General features: G+C 41.9%; 1 protein-coding gene across 4 annotated transcripts in view; it reads left to right on the forward strand.

Annotated features, from left to right (window-relative positions):
* LOC109044298 (uncharacterized) overlaps window positions 1–19,938 on the forward strand; it is an 81,122-nt gene that overhangs the window by 49,933 nt on the left and 11,251 nt on the right. The window contains exon 1 of one of the 4 annotated variants that reach the window (XM_072297766.1): window positions 3,983–4,102. The exons of 2 other annotated variants lie outside the window; for them this stretch is intronic. The gene's annotated coding sequence lies outside the window, so the exon portion shown is untranslated. Of the gene's footprint in view, window positions 1–3,982; window positions 4,103–10,303; window positions 10,459–19,938 lie in introns of those variants that run through there. One more of the 4 variants, XM_019061945.2, reaches the window with a different exon arrangement.

Raw genomic sequence — 19,938 nt, forward strand, 5'->3', positions numbered from 1 at the left:
CTCTCGTGCCTGAAAGTTGAGGGTGTGGAAGACAGAGATGCATTAAATTGCAACGTTCTAAATTTTCTTTTTAAAACTTATTTATTTACTCAAGAATAGCTGACAAATTTGTTTTTAAAAATAATCCGTGTATTTTATCTTGTGATTTGTAAAAAAATTCTGCAAAATTTCTTACGCAGAACTTGCGTTCGCTATAGTGGATACCAGTTATCAGTTGAAACTTTGACGCGTTGCGATGCAACTAAGTCCCTGTGGCTCTCGCTCCTCAAGTTCCGTTACCGAATGACTCTCTCGCAATTCGTTGTTAATTTTTCCCATTAATTTGTAGACATTCTTTATATTCGGAGGGTGTACATGTATAGTCCGATGATTAATGAGGCTTATACGGTCTTATAATGGTATTATACACCTAGCTTACAGTATCGCAACCCTAGTTCTGCCGTGATAGCGAAGAGAGCAGTAAGTGCATGCTGGGATGAGCTCCGAGACACATGAAAGCATGCAGTGGCGTGGCGTGCTTTGCGATATATCGATTGATCAGCCATTTAAACCTATGGAAAAGTATCGATAAACAGGGTGTTCGCAGCGAACACCTTAATAATCGATTATTTACCACAGCTTCAAATGGGTAAATATCGATAGATCGCAAAGCACGCCAAGCCTCTGAAAGCATGTGATAGGTAACCATGGCTCATACAAAAATACACTTACTGCTCTCTTCGCTATCACGGCAGAGTTGATGTCCTCTTGGGCTCTTTTTAGCAATTAAAAGTCATATCGACGGTGAAACTACCAAACCACGTATCTCGGTTTGCGACGTCGCAGACTTCCTGTCATACTTTATTTTTTAAATGAAAAACTACTTAACATCCAGTCTTGAAAATTTCTGTGATTTTTCCTCTTTGTGCGGAGAAAATTCCGTGAAAATTTCAAGGAATGATATTGATTTGGTCTACTTCAAAAAAATAAAATGTGAGCGTAGATTTTTAAACACCGCAAACGAGATACGTGGTTTGGTAGTTTCACCGTCGATATTCTTTTTTGTTAACGCACACTTTCTAACGGCGCGGCGGTGAACAGATGTCGTTAAACGAGGCTGCTTCATTGATCTAATTTAGTAACACGTGACACGCCATGCAGTTTTGCAAATTCAGCCGAGGCTTAACATTGGATGAAAGTTGGTCCACTTTATATTCCTTATCAACAAGGAAATATAGTGCTTATTATCACTATCTGGCAAGAGTCAGCGAGTGTGAGACCATCACGTTAAATTACATTCTCCTTGATCATGAGGCCGAGCTACGCCATGCGTGTTTTCATCGAAAGTGTTTCCACAGCACTGAGATTCTTGAAAGTTGACAGCTCTGGTCTTTTTCATAAAAACGTATGCAAAAAAATCGATATGAATCGGAGCAGGCTGCCTCGCCTAGAATCGATGATTTATACTGGATTTATGTAAACGGAGGCAAAACAGTGTTACCGATTTTAGACGATCGCAACGGTCTATTGCTTACACTGAGACTTTGAAAAATTCAGGACTCCTGTTTACAAGTATGAGAAATGATATCGACAAGGTTCAAAAGGTGAACGAGATAAAAGGTATGCTGATAAGAGGTTAATAATTTTAACTTAGCTTCGTTTCATTTTCTGATCAACGTCCCTTGCTTGAATTATTCGATACCCACCTTGCTCATACACAGAATTGACAGAATTAGGTAAGAGTTCAGTCAATGAACATTTGCAATGATTCCTCTCAAAGCCTTTTGAGTGTAATTTTCTCCATTCCGATTTAACGTTTTGAAATTTTAAGTCGCGTCAAAAATTGCTCTTTCCGATACTTTCATATCCGCACCGCATTTCTAACACAAATAATAGCACCTTCATAATTTTGGCGTATTGCTAATGAATGTCTTTTCGAGAGAAATGTGCTGTATGCTTAAGTTCGTCCAAAACTCATGACCCAGAAAAACCTTCCGGGGTTTCTCAAGCAGCCGCAATTTCTCGTTGTTTTCTGTACAAGTCCGAATGCTCCTACATTTATTCACTTCAGAGGATTGTACCCACTGGAAAAAAAAACAAGCAGAAAAATCCAACATGAATATGTTGGAAAAGCGTGCCGCATAACTAAAATGTTGGACACATACCTACTATTTTCACGTCTTTGTTATTTGCATCAATTGGTACTTTTTGGTAAATTTGGGAGAAAATATTGATTCATGAACGTTGAATGTAAATTGATTTTAAAGATTCCGTCCAATTATCTTGATTTTAAGCTGATATGCGGCATTTCGCACGACTGTGATTTGGGCGAACTGCCGTGCATCGAAATCGCGTTGAGTTAATCTCTTTGGATTTCGAACTGTAACTTCTCTCCTATTCGGCCGATTTTTACAAATGAGGTCTCTTTTTATTTGTACTTTAACGGAAAGTAAGGAAAAACTCGCTAAATAGACGGAAAACAATTTTTGTGAAAATTTGGTGGATCCTGGCGTCACGGTGAATGGTTAATCGGGCGTGGAAGATAATAGGTTCGACGCGGCGACCCTCTCCTCGCCGTCTTTTATTGCCTTGCTCGAAACCTGACACCCAAAGCTATATCGGGAGATAACTGCAGTGGTTTGAGTGGATTTCTGCAGGGGCCACGGTTAGTACATGGTATAAAGAGTCACGAGGCTCATCACAGATTGCACTTGCAGTGCAAGACGCTCATTGGCTAAACAGTTTTGGCGGGAAAGAAGGTTCTAGAGTTGAGTCCTCCGAGCGTAAGAAAGCTTCTATGAGGTTTTTGTCAAATGAAATAATACGGTTTTGACAGGAAAATGTTCTCAAGGGTTCCCAATTAGCAGTTCATTCGGTTTTTTGGTAAGAGACCATCAGGGCTTGACAGTATAATGGTTCAAAGACAAGAAAACGGGTCCGAGGAGAAAAATATTTGGACGGCCCGTTGAATAGCATTGGTTGATCGGTGTGCTGTACTATGGTACATCCGAGTGATTTCAAAAAGCGAGCCCTACTGGCACGCTTAAAACACATCGGATCTAGAGTCTAGACTCTTGATAACATTGACAGGAAAAAATACTCTTGATTCAATCAGATTCAAGCTTAAATCAAAAGGAAATCCGCTCAAATTAAGAGGCTTGGTTCTTGACTTAAGCAAAAATCCGATCGAATCAAGAGTATTTTTTCTTGTTGATGTTTTTAAGAGTCTGGACTCTAAATCCAATGTGTTTTTTTTTCCAGTGCCCCTTGCCTTTTTTTTACCGAATCACCCACATTTCAAAAGCCTCCGGTAATATAACTATAGGTAAAAATAATTGCGACAATACACAAACCCATCAAAACCGCTTTTGTACATACAGGGAGGGAATTTTGGTGGCAAGATCCTTTCAAAGAATAAATGTGAGGGAGGGCCGTCATCTAGATGCTGTATAACCTTTAGAAGTTTCGTTTGAACCGCAGGGTGGCTCAGTGGCTCTGAAACATAATTTTATGAAACATGCTGTATACTTTGACATTGGATAACATGCTCGGCTTACAATTCTAGAGGTACAAATGAAAGTAACAGCGCAATACATGTGCCCGAGCGAGGGAAGATTCTGCTCACAACTGCCCACTTGAGTAAAACACCATGAGATCCAGAAGCGAGGTGTGAATGATCGATGATCGATTATCGATTTTCCCTACTTGAAGCTATGGTAAAAGATCGATTTTTCAGGTGCTCGTCGCGAACGCTCCGTTTATCGATCCTTTTTCATAGGTTTAGATGGCAGATCAATCGATATATCGCGAAGCACGCCACGCCACTGGCAGTGAAGCACAGTAACCGCGCGCTGCGCCGCGCAGCTTATTGAATTAATAGAATTAGCCGTTTAGTAGAGGCATTCATCTCCGAGGGAAATTGTATTCACCTGTGTGCAAATTCTCTTCCGCGTAATGGGATTATTGTGGTCGTACTTTACCGGCATTATCAGAAAAGATCCTTTGTTTACAAAAAGATGCGAGGCTTGTTGCAAATGTGTCCACCGGCAGAACTCGTGAACGGCTGTGAGTTGCAGTGAATGGAACTAAACGTGCCTAAATAGTGCTGTGAAAAATTCCGACGGTACAGCAACTTTTTTATACTTATTTTTTCTTCACGTAAGCCTTACAATCATTTCTCCAAAATTGTAATAATGTGACAATGCGATTACTATTACTATTGCGATTATCAATGCTCCTTGGATCGGCTACGAAGGAAGAAGAGAGGATGGAGCCATTTTTTTCACTCTTGCTATTCTGCATAACAATTCACGACCCCTATTTTTAATCTATCCTTAGACCCCATAGCTCGGCACGGACTCTTTTAGTGGGTACGGCCTCCATGCAAGTATTGCTTTCTACAACCACTGAATTGACCTTCGATTCCAAACAAAGATAACCCAACTCCCTCACCCTCACTCTCACTTGACCTCTGCACGTTGTCATCTCATTTTATTTCCGAAAGTCGTAACATAAGCAATTTTTTCTCAAGTTTTATTGCAGATGTGATCTTCTCTCGCAGGTATGCGCACATCTTAATAAAAATATCTGGGCATGTGTATCTGGAGGTCTATAATTGGATTGTAGAAAGAGATATCTGCACGTAGGGTTCAAGTAAGGGTAAGCAAAACAGATAACTCTCGGAGGGAACCGTTAGTTACTCCGATGTCACTCTCATTCGCTATCGATTAAGGTATCAGTGGCTTTCCCTGAATCACATGAGCCACATAACGCACTCCTTACGAGGTTGGTTGGGTGCTGAGTTTCGAGAAATGCAGTGCGCCAAATAAGTCGATCAAACCGGCTTGTTTTCTAAGCTAATCACTCAACACATCTCTCAATAGGGTCGTCGCTGGTCAACGGTTTAGTGGTTTGTGGCCCTGAACGTAAGAGCTTCCACCACACAGGCGGATCCAAAAATTTCGAACGGAGGGGGTGAAGGGGGCTACAGGAAGCTTCCCTTAAAAAAATTTGAAGTAGGTATCTAATATTCAGTTTGAGTCAATTTCGTCATGAATAATTACCAAATGTAAGCGTCCTGCCTTATTCTTTCCTCCGTTCTTGCCTTCTTTTCTTCCTCCTCCTTGTTTGGGGGTGAATGGGGGGCGCACGCCCCCTATGCCCCCTACGCCCCTACACCTTCTACGTCCCCTACGCCCCCTTTGGATCCGTCTAAGTTCCGCACAGAAAAAAAACAGATGGTGCTGACGACAGAACCTTCTGTTCATAGGGCTCCTGCAGTTTCTTTGTTACACTTAAAGTATGTTTCTGTTGTGAGAACAGAACTTCGGTCGTGGGAGCAGAGCACTCTGTCTTCATAACGGAAGCTTCTGTGACTGTTACACGGAGAAAAAAACTTCGTGCATGGGACCCGAAGTTGAGGTTATATGGATCTCTGAAGTTTTCTGATCACGCATCCGAAAACTTGGGATCGAGTTGCCGAAGTTCGGGTCAGACATCGGGGCACTTCGGTATGTACCGGAGTACTTCAGATGTGTGACCCGAACCCTTCGATATATATCGAAGTACTTCAGATGTCTGACCCGAACTTCGGCAGCTCGACCTCAAGTTCTTAGATGCGTGATCCGAAAACTTCAGAGATCCATATGACCTCAACTTCGGGTCCCACGCACGAAGTTTTTTTCTCCGTGTACAAAAGAAGTGCAGGAGCCCTGTGAACAGAACTATTTTTTTCAGTGCACCATTGCCAGCGCACGGGACGTAGGGTCTCTCTTGTGTCTTTGGGAGGGTCTCTATTTGCTCATTTCCACGTCATTAGCATAGACGCCAAAATCGAAACGCCCGGCATCCCAAGTTTTTCTCCATGACGTCGCTGGGCTCCCAGACACGACATCGGTTCCTGCAGCCGGTCGCAGCCGGTGCGCGCGCCGCCCGCGTCGTCGTCGCGTCGCGTCGGCCGCCACCGTTGATCCGTTGAACCGCGTGGCGTTCCGTGAATCACTAATGGAACTGATGCTGTGCCATGACAACAGATTAGTTTCAGTTGCCGAGCGCACTCCGCACTCCGGCCCCGGCTCTTTCAAGCGTATATTTTTACATCCCTGCCGTCGCCATCCTCGTTTGTTGTCCACTTTGTTAACAAACTCGTTACGCTGCGATCAATCGACCCAGGCCACATGCCCCATGCCCTGTGTCCCGTGCACCTCCGCATGTTAATTTTAGACATCGCGTCTTTCTCGCCTCGCCTTTCGCCTCGCCTTGGAAAACGCCAGCACTCACTCCTGCCGACCGCTTTTGACGTTTAAGGCACTAGAAAGTTCTCCGTCCGAGGCTTTCTTTCGGTGAAAACCAGTGGCACGGCGCACAGTGAGTGGATCGAGTCAATCAGAGAAATCGGACAGAGAATTTTTAACTGAAACTGAAAATTTTGCTTTTATTTCGTTTATTTCGTCGAATTTTAAATTTCAAGGGACAAATTTAAAGCAAATTGTACGAGAAAACCAATCTTTATGACCTCAAAATGTTTATAAAAACGGAGATATGAGCTTTCAAAGTTTTCAAATTTTGTCCGACCTCTCCTACTGACTCGATCCACTGTGCTGGCGTGCTTTGTGATATCTCGATTGATCTACCATGTAAACCTATGGAAAAGGATCGATAAGTAGGCTGTTCGCAACAAACACCTTAATTATAGTTTCTTTACCATAGCTGCCAATGGAGAGGTATCGATAATCGATCATTCACGACTCGCCACTGGTGAAAACGAGGCAACCATGTGGTCGGGGCGTAAGGAACAACGTACTCTCTACTCAGCTGCAAAATAATCGGTTGGTATAATTGTGGAATACTAAGAGGCTACGCCACCTGGCCGCTACGCGTTCCAGCCCCCAGAGGGCGTTTCGCGCTCTTTAAGCCGCGTGAGTTTATCTAATATAAATCTAGCAGACTCATCTAGGGACTACCCCTATCGATAGCAGGAAAAAGCAGAAATCAGTCTGATGGAGCTGAAGAACGATTTGTCACATAAAATTCATACTTAATCATAATACTATAACATGCCACTCTTATAGCCTAGAGCTTTCGCGCTCTCTGCGACACCCAACCGCCTCTGGTAGAGATCCTGCCAGAGCTCCCCCGGCAAATCGTATCTCCTCATTTCCTGCCTTATCCCACCAATCCACGATTTGGCAGGGCAACCTCTACGTTTCTTGCCAGGGGTTCTTATCCAGATCCTTCTTAGACCAAAAAAAGTGATATTTACATTGGTAAAATGGGAACATTCACAACTTTATCACGTCATATAAAGAAACCTGCATGGGTCATTTTCAAAGACATAAAGACGAAGTGCTCGTATCTAAAAGCACGGGGAAAAAGTGAAGCCTGGTTTGGCGGTGGGTGCTTGTGTGAGTGTGTAAATGAGCGCGGGAATCCATGGCGGCAAACGGAAATTTGATTTGAACTTGTCCTCTTGATTTTTCCACATTTCTTCTTCGAAACGTATTTAAAATGCCTAAAACGAATATATTAAGAAAGTTGGGACTGCGTCCTATTATAATACACTTACTTTTGCTCGGTAACAGGCAGGAATCTCAGATAAAGTTAGTTTTTCTTCTGCTCATGGTGGTTCTGCCGGTTCAAACAGGCCGTTACAGTCGTAGATGACCGTTACTCCCAAATGAAATTAATCGGTCGACGACGAACCAAAACTAACCTAAAGTTATAAAAATAATATGAGTGTTTAAGTGAATTTGGGCAAAAATCAACCTAAAATACTTTGTTTCTGCAACTTTATTTAGTTCCCGCCCTACATTTGAATTTCAAACTTGTCCCGATTTCGCCGCCAATCCTCTAGCCAATAGTAGAGGTGATTGAAAAGAAGCTTCATTTTTTGCTTTTAGCGGTCCGTCTTCATGTCTTTGGTCATTTTCCAAAATCTGTAAAGAGAAAGCTCATCCAGGGGTTGATAATAGCAAAATTCCTAAAATTACGACTGATAGAACGATAGAAAGACCTGTGACAAAAATGAAAATTTAGTTGGTCACAAAGCTTAAAGTAACGATGAGATAAAAACGCTCCTATTCGCCTCTTAAACTACAGAGCCCTACTCTTCACGTTTTACTGGTTTCGGCAAAAAATTCTCAAAGAACAGAGAGGCCTTGCTCCCTTGGGCCATGATTTTGATTGAAACATTGTCAATTTGTGGAACGCCATCAAGACATCGTCACGATCACTTTATTAATGGATAGCTCGCACAAAAAAAGACAGAAAAAAAGGAAAAGTAAAGGTCAGCTTTTATCAGAAGCATTAATGTCGAATTCCTTTCTGACTGCGTCGCATTAAAACTCCTCAACAGTTAATTGCAGGATTGAAAAAAAGAAAAACCTTCTAATTTTTTTCTCACCGTATTCGACGTTTGCGCACTTTTATACATATTTCCTGGTACTCTACTCTATTACAAAGTGCATCAGAACTTTATGATAAAATTTGATAACTTCGCAGCTTGCACTTTTACCTCCGTGAGAAAAAATGTCATTCAGCGCCCAATGATAAGATTAATATGAAATGAGACTAATAGGGTGCCGTCTACCGTCTATAATCGGCCTTTGAAAAACTTACCAGCGTCCATTGGACTGTTGTCTCCCACTAAAGAAGAATTCCTTCGTAAAATCTGGTATTATCTTGGAGATTTAAAGTAAGGGGCCGTTCAAGCAACTGGGCCCTTTAGAGCCGTGCCCTCCCCCCCCCCCCGCCCTCTTGCATTGCGGGCATTAAATTTACACCACTGCGTAAAGTTAACCAGCAGTCTTCTACCCTGAACATGAGAGATGAAACTTTTTAATAGCATTTTTTTTACGTTTTTCAAAAGCAAATATGAAAAAATGGCCAAAATTCCGCGGTTTAATTTCACGTTTTTGGGCATCTTTGGTTTCAAAATGTTTGGAGAGAACTTTGTTTGACTTTGGTATCTGTAACTCAATTTTGAGAGGACTTTAAGATCCACTCTCCATGAACGGGCATATACAAGCACGAAGCAGTCGTTTTGAAGAGTATAAAAGGTGAATTGTACGTATATTTCTGCCAAACAGAACTATGTGCATTAAGACATGAGCCCTGAGACCCATAAGAATATATGCATACCGGGGCTCACGTCATTATGCACATAGTTCCGTTTGGTAGAAACACGTCCAATTTTCGGACAGCGCGCGAGAAAAATTATCGCTCGGCAGTAATTCCGCGTACATCCGTCGCCTTGATTTTAACATACCTTGAAACGTGCGTGTCCGGATGAGGGAGTAAAATTACGCAACATTGCGTTTATTGCAGGTGTTATTTCCGAAAGTTTATTGTTCATAGAGTCAATTCAGCCAAGCACGATGTTTAATTTCGAGAGTTGGCCTTGTACTCCATTGACAATTAAAGTAGCTTCGGTTTCATTGAGGTACAATTTTATTATAACTGCAGCCGATAACACTTTAGACTTCTGGAGACCCCCAAAAGTTGGCTTCTTACTGTTTTTATAAACCAAGACTTCTCGGACCTCGTTCACACGGGAAAATAAATTAAATAATTAGCAATGAGGTGCACGATTCAGCACGGTGACTATCGCACTTTTTCATCGTATTTTTCCATTATAAAACTCAGTTAATACGTTTTCATAACATGCGCCTCTTGTGGTAAGTTAACATGCATTCTCATTTTAGAATAAGTATCAAAATGTATGTACAAGGAGAAATCTACCTAAAATTAACTCTAGAATCGTTTAGTTTGGCATACATTTTGCCTCAAAAAATTTGGAGAATCTGATTACATTTAATTTATTATCACCCTGTTCTTCATTTACACGCCTCATCTTAATTTTTTCATGCTTACACGAGTTCAACGTGATTTTCTCTCTCAAAGGTCTCCTGAGCAGAGTTGTAACTGTTAACGAGTGTTCTGAACTTCTGATGATCAGTGAGCTATTTATCGTGTATTTTAAGTATTGTATGAAAAATACTGTTTTCACTTACAATATACAAACGAAGTTGTGCTTTTAAAGTCAAAATAAACAATGTTGTGACATTTCCAATTAACGAAAAGCACATATCCTTTTCCTCTGGCGCTGAACGATAACATATCTTCATCCAGATCTTTTGAAAAAATTTACGTTCCAAAACTTTTATTTTTTGACTGGAGTTAAAGTGGCTTTAAAACAGCGATGCACTTCGTATTACCTCATATTGTTGCAGCGGCATTAGAGAGCACAACGGAAGACTTATTATGGCATCGTGATAAGGTTCGGCGGGAAAATGACTCGGCGCCTTTTATAGAGTTTATCGGATTGTGATAGGTCAGTTCTTAGCAGTGTCGGTAGTGTGTACACTTATGAAGGTGCAATCGGGTGTTTGAAACCGTGTCGTTGTTACAATAAATTGTTCATGAAAAGAAACTTTTGTGAATAATGACAGGGATTAGATGCAGTGTAATCCTAATCATAAGGTACGTGCCATAAAATCAGTCTCGTAGATCTAGGCAGTTCATGTAACAACAAGCCAATTTCTACTATGCATCCGGGAATGATATTTAGGGTTTTTCGGTGACTAGTTTTGCATGTTTGGCCAATGAGAGCGCTGGAAAAGACATAGATTCTTTCAATTGTAGCGTGAATTTACAAGTTGGGAGGCGGATAAAATTGTTTCCTTCTTTTTACATTTACGCTCTATGGGTACCCTTCAAAATCTGTAAGCGTCTAGAGAAATCGTTAAAAAAACTCCATCCATTTGATGATATCTTGTTTGTCTACGAACCTCGGGCAAATTGTCTTTCTGAGATGATGATGATGATGATGATGATGATGATACACTGAACCGTCCAAGATGAACGTCAATTCAGTACAAAAAACCAATTTTTCCATATCCTTGGTATAATTTAATATTTTTAGCAACTGCCTCACAAGTCGTCGCTTCCCCGATGATGAAACCTGACACCACTCACGTGGCTCAAACACTTTAATTTCTTTAAATGCAAGTACCACGTACCTGTGCAATACTTTTCCAAAAATTTTCTGATTTTTGCATGAGATCAGAACAGAAACCAATGAAATTTTCGGTTTGAAATTCCCAAGATTCTTCTGGAAAAAAAGCAATTCGTGACGAAAAATTAGGCAACACTGAGATAGAGTTACGTTTTTTTGTCAGGGGAACGACGGCATTCATCATTCTTTTCCTCTGAAAGTGAACCATTCGGCAACACTGTGATGTCTCTGCAATAATCTCAGATTAATTATGATTTCAAATAAACTGAACGTCCTTACGCAAGATCATAAAAGTGCACGTCATGAAGATACGTCAGCCCGAACAGGAACTGATTGGTTGCCTGAATGGAAAAACCAAAGTTTGAATAGTCTAAAAATGTGAAAATAATATAAAATTGGAGTACTTCACGGGAGCCTCTACGGGTTTCATAGACAAAAGTATAGACAAAGCTATAGACAAAAAAGACAAAATTTATATGGACTGATACTGTTGGTGGAAGTGGGTGGTTGCAATGGAACTAACCGCAACCCACATGAGACCCTATAGTTAGTCCGTCATTTTCTCCCACAGTCTTTAACCACACATTTAAACCAACAGGATCGCTCGATACTCCCTATCTTCTCTTTCTCTATAGCTTTGTCTATCAATTGCAAAAAGCAGCCCGCTGGACTCCTCGCCCACCCTCGCGTAAAGCGACACAACGTTAAGCGCTCGGAGGAACACACGGTTTTCTAATGAAAATGTTACGCAGTAATTACTTCAAACGATATACGTAATTGGTGGTAACCGAGGGAGAATGAAGGGCAGACATGCGGGTGTTAGATTATGTATGAAGTAACGTCTCTGAATTCGTTTATTAGATAGTCACACTTCTCTCTAACGACCAGGCTTGTCAAAGTTGGATAAAGTCGCCGATGGATTACGGCATTTCCGTATCCGGAATCATTTGAGTGAGTGATCGATGCTTGCGTGGAAAAAAAAAGTATCATTCGGTATATCAGTTTGAATTAACGACTATGTGCCTATCATTCACCTCGGAATAATTTCCGAAGATCAGAGACGCTGCCGCTGCGTGAGGTCGAAGTAGAGATCTACATTATTTTGGGGTGGAACCAGGGAACCTTCAAATTTGTTTTGAGTGAGTTGAAGGATTTCAAGTATTTTCAACTAGCTGTGGCCACTTCAAAAAATATACAATAATTAATTACAATACAATTTGAGGAGCCCAATACTGCCGTGCTAAGGAATAACGTCGTATGTAAATTCGAGAGTTGCCAAATTTCCTCCGATAAAATGTCCATTTTGGAGGAGTTTTGAGTATTTCCCCTGAAATTTTCAGATGATGTAGATCTGGTCGCGAATGCAATTCTTTAAAAACAGAAAATTCGAAGAAAAATGCTCATAGAATTACTTGAAAATCCATATTTTATCAAAGGAATTTTGGCAACGCATGAAGGTTCATACGCCGTTCTTCCTTATAGTCCGGCAGAGTAGGGTATAACCTAATGTCTCGGAGCCCCTACTTTCATCGATGCTTATGTTCGATCCTTGTTACGAATCCCATCGAAATCTTTGCGAAAACGATGTATGTAATTTCTAGGAGGCCACACACAATACCATGGCATTAACCATGCCACCTCTCCATATCGCACGAGTGCAAATCAAGCACTTAGTTGCGTAATTTGACACAGTTGAGCATGCTAGACATTTTTCATGGGGGAGGGAAGCCGACGGTCAAAAATACCTTTTAGGTAGGGGTATGCTTGGATACAAAATTGCCGAAAATCACGAAAAAGGCCATTTTTGGGGAGACATTTTTCTGTCATGTGGGGAGGGGTTTGGACCGCCCTCTCTAACCCCACACTTACGCCACTGTGATTTGAGCTGCACTTCAAAGCTCATTCGTCGTTTCTGTAAAGGATGGCTCAGTTGCAAAGGAGGTAAACCGGTTAGCATAGAAAGTTTAAAAATTCCCGAAAATCACAGGAAGGCCATTTTTAGGGGGAAATTTTTCAGTCATGTGGGGAGGGGTTTGGACTGCCCTCTCTAACCCCACACTTCCGCCACTGTAATTTGAGCTGCACTTCAAAGCTCATTCGTCGTTTCTGTAAAGGATGGCTCAATTGCAAAGGTGGTAAACCGGTTAGTATAGAAAGGTGCGACACGAGCGATTGTTCCCTCGTAATCGCGGTTCTTAACTACAGCGGCCGGCATATTACATCAATTACCAGCTCAAATTAGGAGCATTGTTGAATTTGCGGGAAGAGAGGAAGACACCAGAGTCACGCTTTCTGGTTCACTGGTCCCCCTAGTTGCCTGCGCCTTCCCCGGCGAAATTACGTATTCCGGGGTTTCCGTACTCTCTCTTCCTCCCTCTTCCTCCGCGGCTCTCGATCCGCGAGATGGATGCAATGAACCGCTGACGTCACGCCGAAGGAGAGATTTGCACCGATATTCTTGACGCCTCATTCAACGACGTTACTTAATAGCCTAATTGCGTCCAATAAATCGCCCAGCCACCGGGAAAACCCCATTCTCATCGCGCCCGGACTTTCTCGCGATCGGTGGATGACGCACCGAAGCTCCGACAAGGTTTCCGCCAGTCTGGAAAATCAGCGGGCTGATCATTGAAATTGATATACACAAAGCTATGGACAAGGAAGATATAGGTGATATGGAGCGATTTTATCAGTTGAAAAGGGTGGTTCTTATAGACTAAGGGGGTTAAGGATGGACTAACCATAGGGTCTCCTGCGGGTTGCCGTTAGTTAGTCTATTACCTACCTCATATCGACGGTATCAGTCAGCAATCACATAACTCGTTTGCGGTGTCTGAAAATCTCTGCCTCTATGTTATTTTTTTAAAAAAAGAACAAACTGACACCATTTCTTGAAGTTTTTGCAGAATTGCCTTCGCACAGAGAGGAAAAATCACGGCAGTTTCAAAGAATTGCCGTCGAGTAGTTTTCCGTTTAAAAAATAAAGTATGACAGGAAGCCTGCGACGTTCCAAACCGAGTTATGTGATTGCCGACTTACACCGTCGATATGTCCATTGCAACCGTCCGTTTCCTCCAATAGGATCCTTCCATATACCTTTTGTCTTCTTTGTCTATGGCTTTATCTAAAAATTTCAACAATCAGCCCGCTGAAAGACAAATAGAATAAATGGAGCGATACTTTAACTGTGGGAATCTTATTACAGGAAAATGCTCCGCTTTGTCTCCGCGCACAACTCACAATCGGTCATCTTAAAAGTTGCTTTAATGTGAACTTATGAACTACCACATTTCCAACCTGCTCTATCAATGAAATATATGTAGATACCTCCCGATGGTGTCAAAACGATCCCGTGTACCAATGGTTTCACACATTGCCATTATTTAAACCACATCGCCTTCAGAAAACTGGATATGCAAAAATGGGGGCTTTAGAGCCGGAATAGTTGTATGCGGCCCCTGAAACACGCTCTCCCGATCCATTTGAAGGTAACGTGTGTAGCAAATGGACGCATTATATGCTAAAGGGAACTATGTTCCTCGCAACCCTATGCACATAGTTCTTTTTAGCATAAATACGTCCAAATAAGCCAGAAACATTAGTCTCTTATTCTTTTGCAAAATGTTGTCCAGTATCTAAGGAAGCTTCCACCTCCCAAGCTTTGACAATAACGCTTCCGATTCTTTTAACATCGACCGCACTAGTGGCGTGCTTTGCGATATAACGATTTATCTGCCATTTAAACCTAAAGAAAAGCTTCGAGCTTCATTTAATAAAGCTCCAAAGCCTTTTCTACAAACATTATTTGACAGTTTTGTTGAATTGCTAAGAATTTTAGTGTGACTTAAGATTAGATCATGATAATACGATACAACAGTAATTCGAACTGAACTCGACGATGAGCAGCAATGATTCTTTTCTGTGCGTGTGCTTCCCGTTGTAGAATGAGCTCCATAAAACTTGCACGAAAACGTATATGAAACATGGCAACACTGCGCTGCACCGAAAATTGGTGGATTTGAATCGAGAGCATGCAGCTGGACACTGTCCATTCGAAAGCTCGACGTTAACATTGTGTCAAGGTCAATGCGGCTCGTGGCGGCCAACTGGCCTAGACGTGACTGTGAACTTTTAAACGAAAATAGAGCTTCGGCAACTTTGCCGCTCCCCCGCCACCCGCCACCCTCGCCCACTCCGTCTGCCGGCTTCCCAATTTTTCTAGTCCTCCCGCACTTAAATGTCCGACCGAGTTCTATTTGCCAGAGGCAGAAAATTTATGCTCTCAGTTTTAGTGTAATTCGTTGGCGATTAATTATAGTGTTAAGAATGTTTATCTCCGCGGTTTAATTTTTTGTACCCTTTCAGTTATGAATAAAAACCGTGGTTTAATATGGATTTAACTGTAACTCTTCTTCTTCTTATTATTTATTTATTTATTTTTTTATTTTTCATAACGCAGCTTCCTAATCTACACATTGGTGGTATCGCGGCAATCGGACTAACGTTTCCACGTGTCATAAACCTCCATGTGTTTTTCAAAAAGTTTAGCCCAATTTAGTCCTCTCTTATTTTCCATTTCTCTCCAATCACATCTGATATATCTTCCTGAAGTCTGCATCAATTTGAGAATCTATAAAACTATTGAAAATTGCCACAGAAAGGGACCGATCGTTAATAGACGTGCATAAAATTGACGGTACACTCATAACACTTGTTTACTATCGTCTGTCTCAAATTTAGAATCTTACTCTTGTCAAGTTTTCACACGTATCCATGAACTTAGCACATAATTCTGCAATATCCACTTCTTTCTATCAAAGACTCGAAGCATAGGGTCTTTTCAGATTAAGATGTTAATCTCTAGAAAGCTGGTACGAATATTTCGACTAATATTTCAACCTCAGCCATCTACTTACTTTTCCCGCTGTTCCTGATACCTCAGAACATCAGTAGCAGAGTAAAAACGTCAAACGTGTACTGAGCACTTCATTGTCTCCAAGACTTGAAGCCTAGGGTCTTCACTAAGCTAGTTTACTTGTCGGGTACTTGTTCAAATGTCACAACTCGCTTTGCCGTGGGCGTAACTGGTCAGGGTAAATAAGATTTATTCCACAATCAATTATTTAGCGGATGCCTCCATTACTCAATTGGTACTTCACCAACAAACACAAGGCGCAATCTGACAACGGTTCCAAATGCCTCGTGACCCTGTCCGGGAAAGGGGGGGGGGGTTGGAGGCAGGAGTTCCTTATCAAACTAATTTTAACCTTTGACACGTCTTTGGTCAGGATGATCGTGACTTGGGCTCTAAATCTATCCAGAGCAGTAGTGGGACCCTAATTGTAAACCTTGCCCTTGTCTTCCCGCCTACACCCTCTGTTCTGCATGAGCTCTCTGTTTTACTGTGATTCAGGTCCCTTTCAAGTGAGTACTTGAGCCATTCACGAAGACTTACGTCCTTTTTTTCGTGTCAAACTTAGAGGCCTTCATTTGATTTTCTTTGAGGAAAAATTATCTGAGTTACAAAGCCATTAAACAACAGAAAAAAAAAAAAAATTATCTGAGTTTAGTACGCAGACGGCATTGCACTTAAATTTTTTTGAAAAGCGCCCCTTCAAGAAGAACTAGAATGGGACGCCAGACAAGGCATGAATTAATCCTACGCACCGTATTTCCTCTTGAAATCTTTCGATTTGACTAATCAGATGAAATATCTCGCGTTCGGGTACGTTCAGTTTTAATTTCGATGTTATACGAAGAAGATATTTTAAGGATACAGCTGAAACTTCTAGCTTCTGCTGGATGCAAAGTCTCGTACCACCAGCATCAGGAATCACCCCTGTAAATTTTGAACAAATTGAGATGGAGGCTTGAAAGTTTTTGAGGGCCTCCAGGTCAAAAGAAACGACTTTCGGGGAATTCTAAGTTAACGACTCTAAAAAGGGTAAAAATCTTGGAGGTTATAAGGGTGGTGCGGAATTTTTGGATCACCCTGTATATTATAAACTGATTGCAGTAGACGCACGAGTCATTCAGACAAAAAGTTGGCGATGTAACCGACGTGCGTTGAAAATGAGCATAAAGCTGAAAACATGGTCTGAATGGTCGTAACTAGTGTTGCACCAAACAGCACATCTCTTTAACACTGGAAAAAAAATGCATTGGATCTAGAGTCCAGACTCTTAAAATCATCGACAAGAAAAAATACTCTTGATTCAATCGGATTTTTGCTTTGATCAAGAACCAAGCCTCTTAATTTGAGCGGATTTCCTTTTGATTTAAACTTAAATCTGATTGAATCAAGAGTCCTTTTTCTTGTCAATGTTTTCAAGAGTGTGGACTCTAAGTCCAATGTGTTTTTTTTCCAGTGTATTGTGCTCACATGAGCTTTTTCCCTCTATATTGAGATTTCCAGCTTCATGCACGGAGAAAAAAACTTCGTGCGTGGGACCCGAAGTTTAGGTCATATGGATCTCTGAAGTTTTCGGATTGAGCATCTGAATACTTAAGGTCTAGCTGCTGAAGTTCAGGTCAGACATCTGAAACTTCAGTTCTTACATCTGAAGTACTTCGGTTCTCACATCTGAAGTACTTCAGATGTAAGAACTGAAGTTTCGGATGTATGATCCGAACCTCGGCAGCTAGACCTAAAGTGTTCAGATGCTCAATCTGAAAACTTCAGAGATCCATATGACCTAAACTTCGGGTCCCACGCACGAGTTTTTTTTCTCCGTGTGCTGCTTTTTAACGCACGTTGATTACATCACCAACTTTCTGACCCTGTATATTGTCTCGGCGACCGAATTTGGGTATTTTTAACTGAAATTTCTTTTCTTCGTGCGGGTAGGGTGGAGGCAAACTATTTGACGATCCTGTGGTTGCACCAATGCACCCTGTGTGTGTGATTGCGCTTGCATTTTGAAAGCCTTTCGATGGAAGCGTCCGTGGGGTTCGAGTGCGGGAGGGCACCGGGAACCCCTGCTGTTAACGGGACGGGGTGGGGGAGGGGGTTGCGGCGGGTGGGCGGAAGTGATCTCTTGACATTTTAATCCGAGACCGCAGACGTGGTGCGGTGTGGTTGCGGTGCCGCATGCCGGTGCACGTCATAAAGACGCAACGATATTATTACAGCTGTATATGGGTCATTGGGCTAGTGTTGTCTCCCGTGTTGTGCTCCGTTTCGGACGTGACGTAATCCTCAGCGCTCTTTTATTTGACAATATGAAACAACTCAATGCTCGTCTCCCGCCAGTTGCCGCCACGCACAGTGGGACGAGCGCCTTTGGCAGAGCTCATGCTTGAATTCTTCTGTCATTCACCGGAAAAAAAAAAAAAAAAAAACACATTGGATCACATTGGAGTCCAGACTCTTAAAAACATCGACAAGAAAAAGTACTTTTGATTCAATCAGAGTCTAGTTTAAATCAAGAACCAAGCCTCTTAACTTAAGCGGATTTCGTTTTGATTCAAGCAAAAATCCGATTGAATCAAGAGTATTTTTTCATGTCAATGTTTTCAAGAGTCCGGACTCTAGATCCAATTTGTTTTTTTTCCCAGTGTTTTATACACAGAAAGAAAAACTCCGGCCGTGGAAGCCGAACTTACGGGTTATATAGACATACCGTCCCTGCTCCGGCCGTAGCACCCGGAGCAGTCGAAGCTACGGATCCAGCACCCGGAAATTTCGGCATCTGAGCTCGGAACGGACGGTATGTCTACATAGTCCTTAACTTTTTTTCAGTGTAAATTTTATGGCATATCTCTGTCTATCACTTTGTCTATCAATTTTGATAAGTAGGTACCCCGCTGGAAAACGACGATATCGTTCTCACGAGATGCAAGTGTTTTTCATCTCGTATGTATATCGTGACCAAAATTTTACCCTACCTTGAAATCACTTTTTTAAGACAACTAAAATTAAGGGGTTCACGCTCTGATCGACGTTTTTTCAGAGGGGTGGCCACTATAGACTAAAGGAAAAAATGATGGACCAACGACAGGGTCTTTCGTAATTGCCGTTAGTTGGTCTCTTTAAATAATTTTTTGGTAAAATCAATAGAATCACTTTTGAACTTCCGGGGGGGGGGGGGGGAGCGTTCATAAATTACGTAACGCTGTAAGGGGGGGCAGGGGTGTTACGTCATTTGTTTCTACGTGTTAAAGGAAAGGGGCACGTCGCCAAAGCATTACAAGGGGAGGAAGGGGGTGGGGGTAAAATTGCCGAAAAAGTGCGTTACGTCATTAATGAACGCTCCCCCGCGATTCCTAAGAAGGAAATATAAACTTTTAAAGTTGTCACAATCATGATGTCCGACTTCTTTCGTTGAGTTGTCTCATTGTGCGACGCTCCAGGAAGGCAAACGACCGCTGATTGTTGCTAGTTCGCACGTCATAAATCTCGTATTTTAAAGCATGCAAATGGTATTCCGCCGTGCTCAGGAGAAACACCGTATGAGCCTTCGGGCGTTTTCAAAGTCACATCGATAAACCGCGAATTTCCAGGGACTCATGGGAAAGACCACCCTTTTATTTTTCAGAGATTGTTATTCGCAGTTTCATCTAACGCATATGAAAATCACCAGGGGAAATATTCATAGCTTTTGTCAAAAATCAACTTTTTATCGGGGGAAACTTCACACCGTTTGAATATTCATACGGTGTTCTTTCTGAGTACGGCAGTTTTAACCCGTAATCTGGCGACAATGCCCGGACACAATCAAGTAATGAAGGACAGAGGTCGTTTTATAGCCCCCTCCTAGTCAAAAGAGGGGGGGGGGCTTAGGGGATCGACCCCCTTTCTTCTCTTCCTTATCCTGTGCATCGCTATCAATCATCCTCCCACGAAAGATACAGGTGTTAAAGTGGCAAGCTGCCAACTTTTTTGCATCCCTGACCACCAAGAAAAAATTGCTTAGTACTATAATGACTAAGGAGGTAGGTCGTAC

Source organism: Bemisia tabaci, chromosome 3 (genome assembly GCF_918797505.1).
Source record: "Bemisia tabaci chromosome 3, PGI_BMITA_v3".
NCBI classification, from domain to species: Eukaryota; Metazoa; Arthropoda; class Insecta; order Hemiptera; family Aleyrodidae; genus Bemisia; species Bemisia tabaci.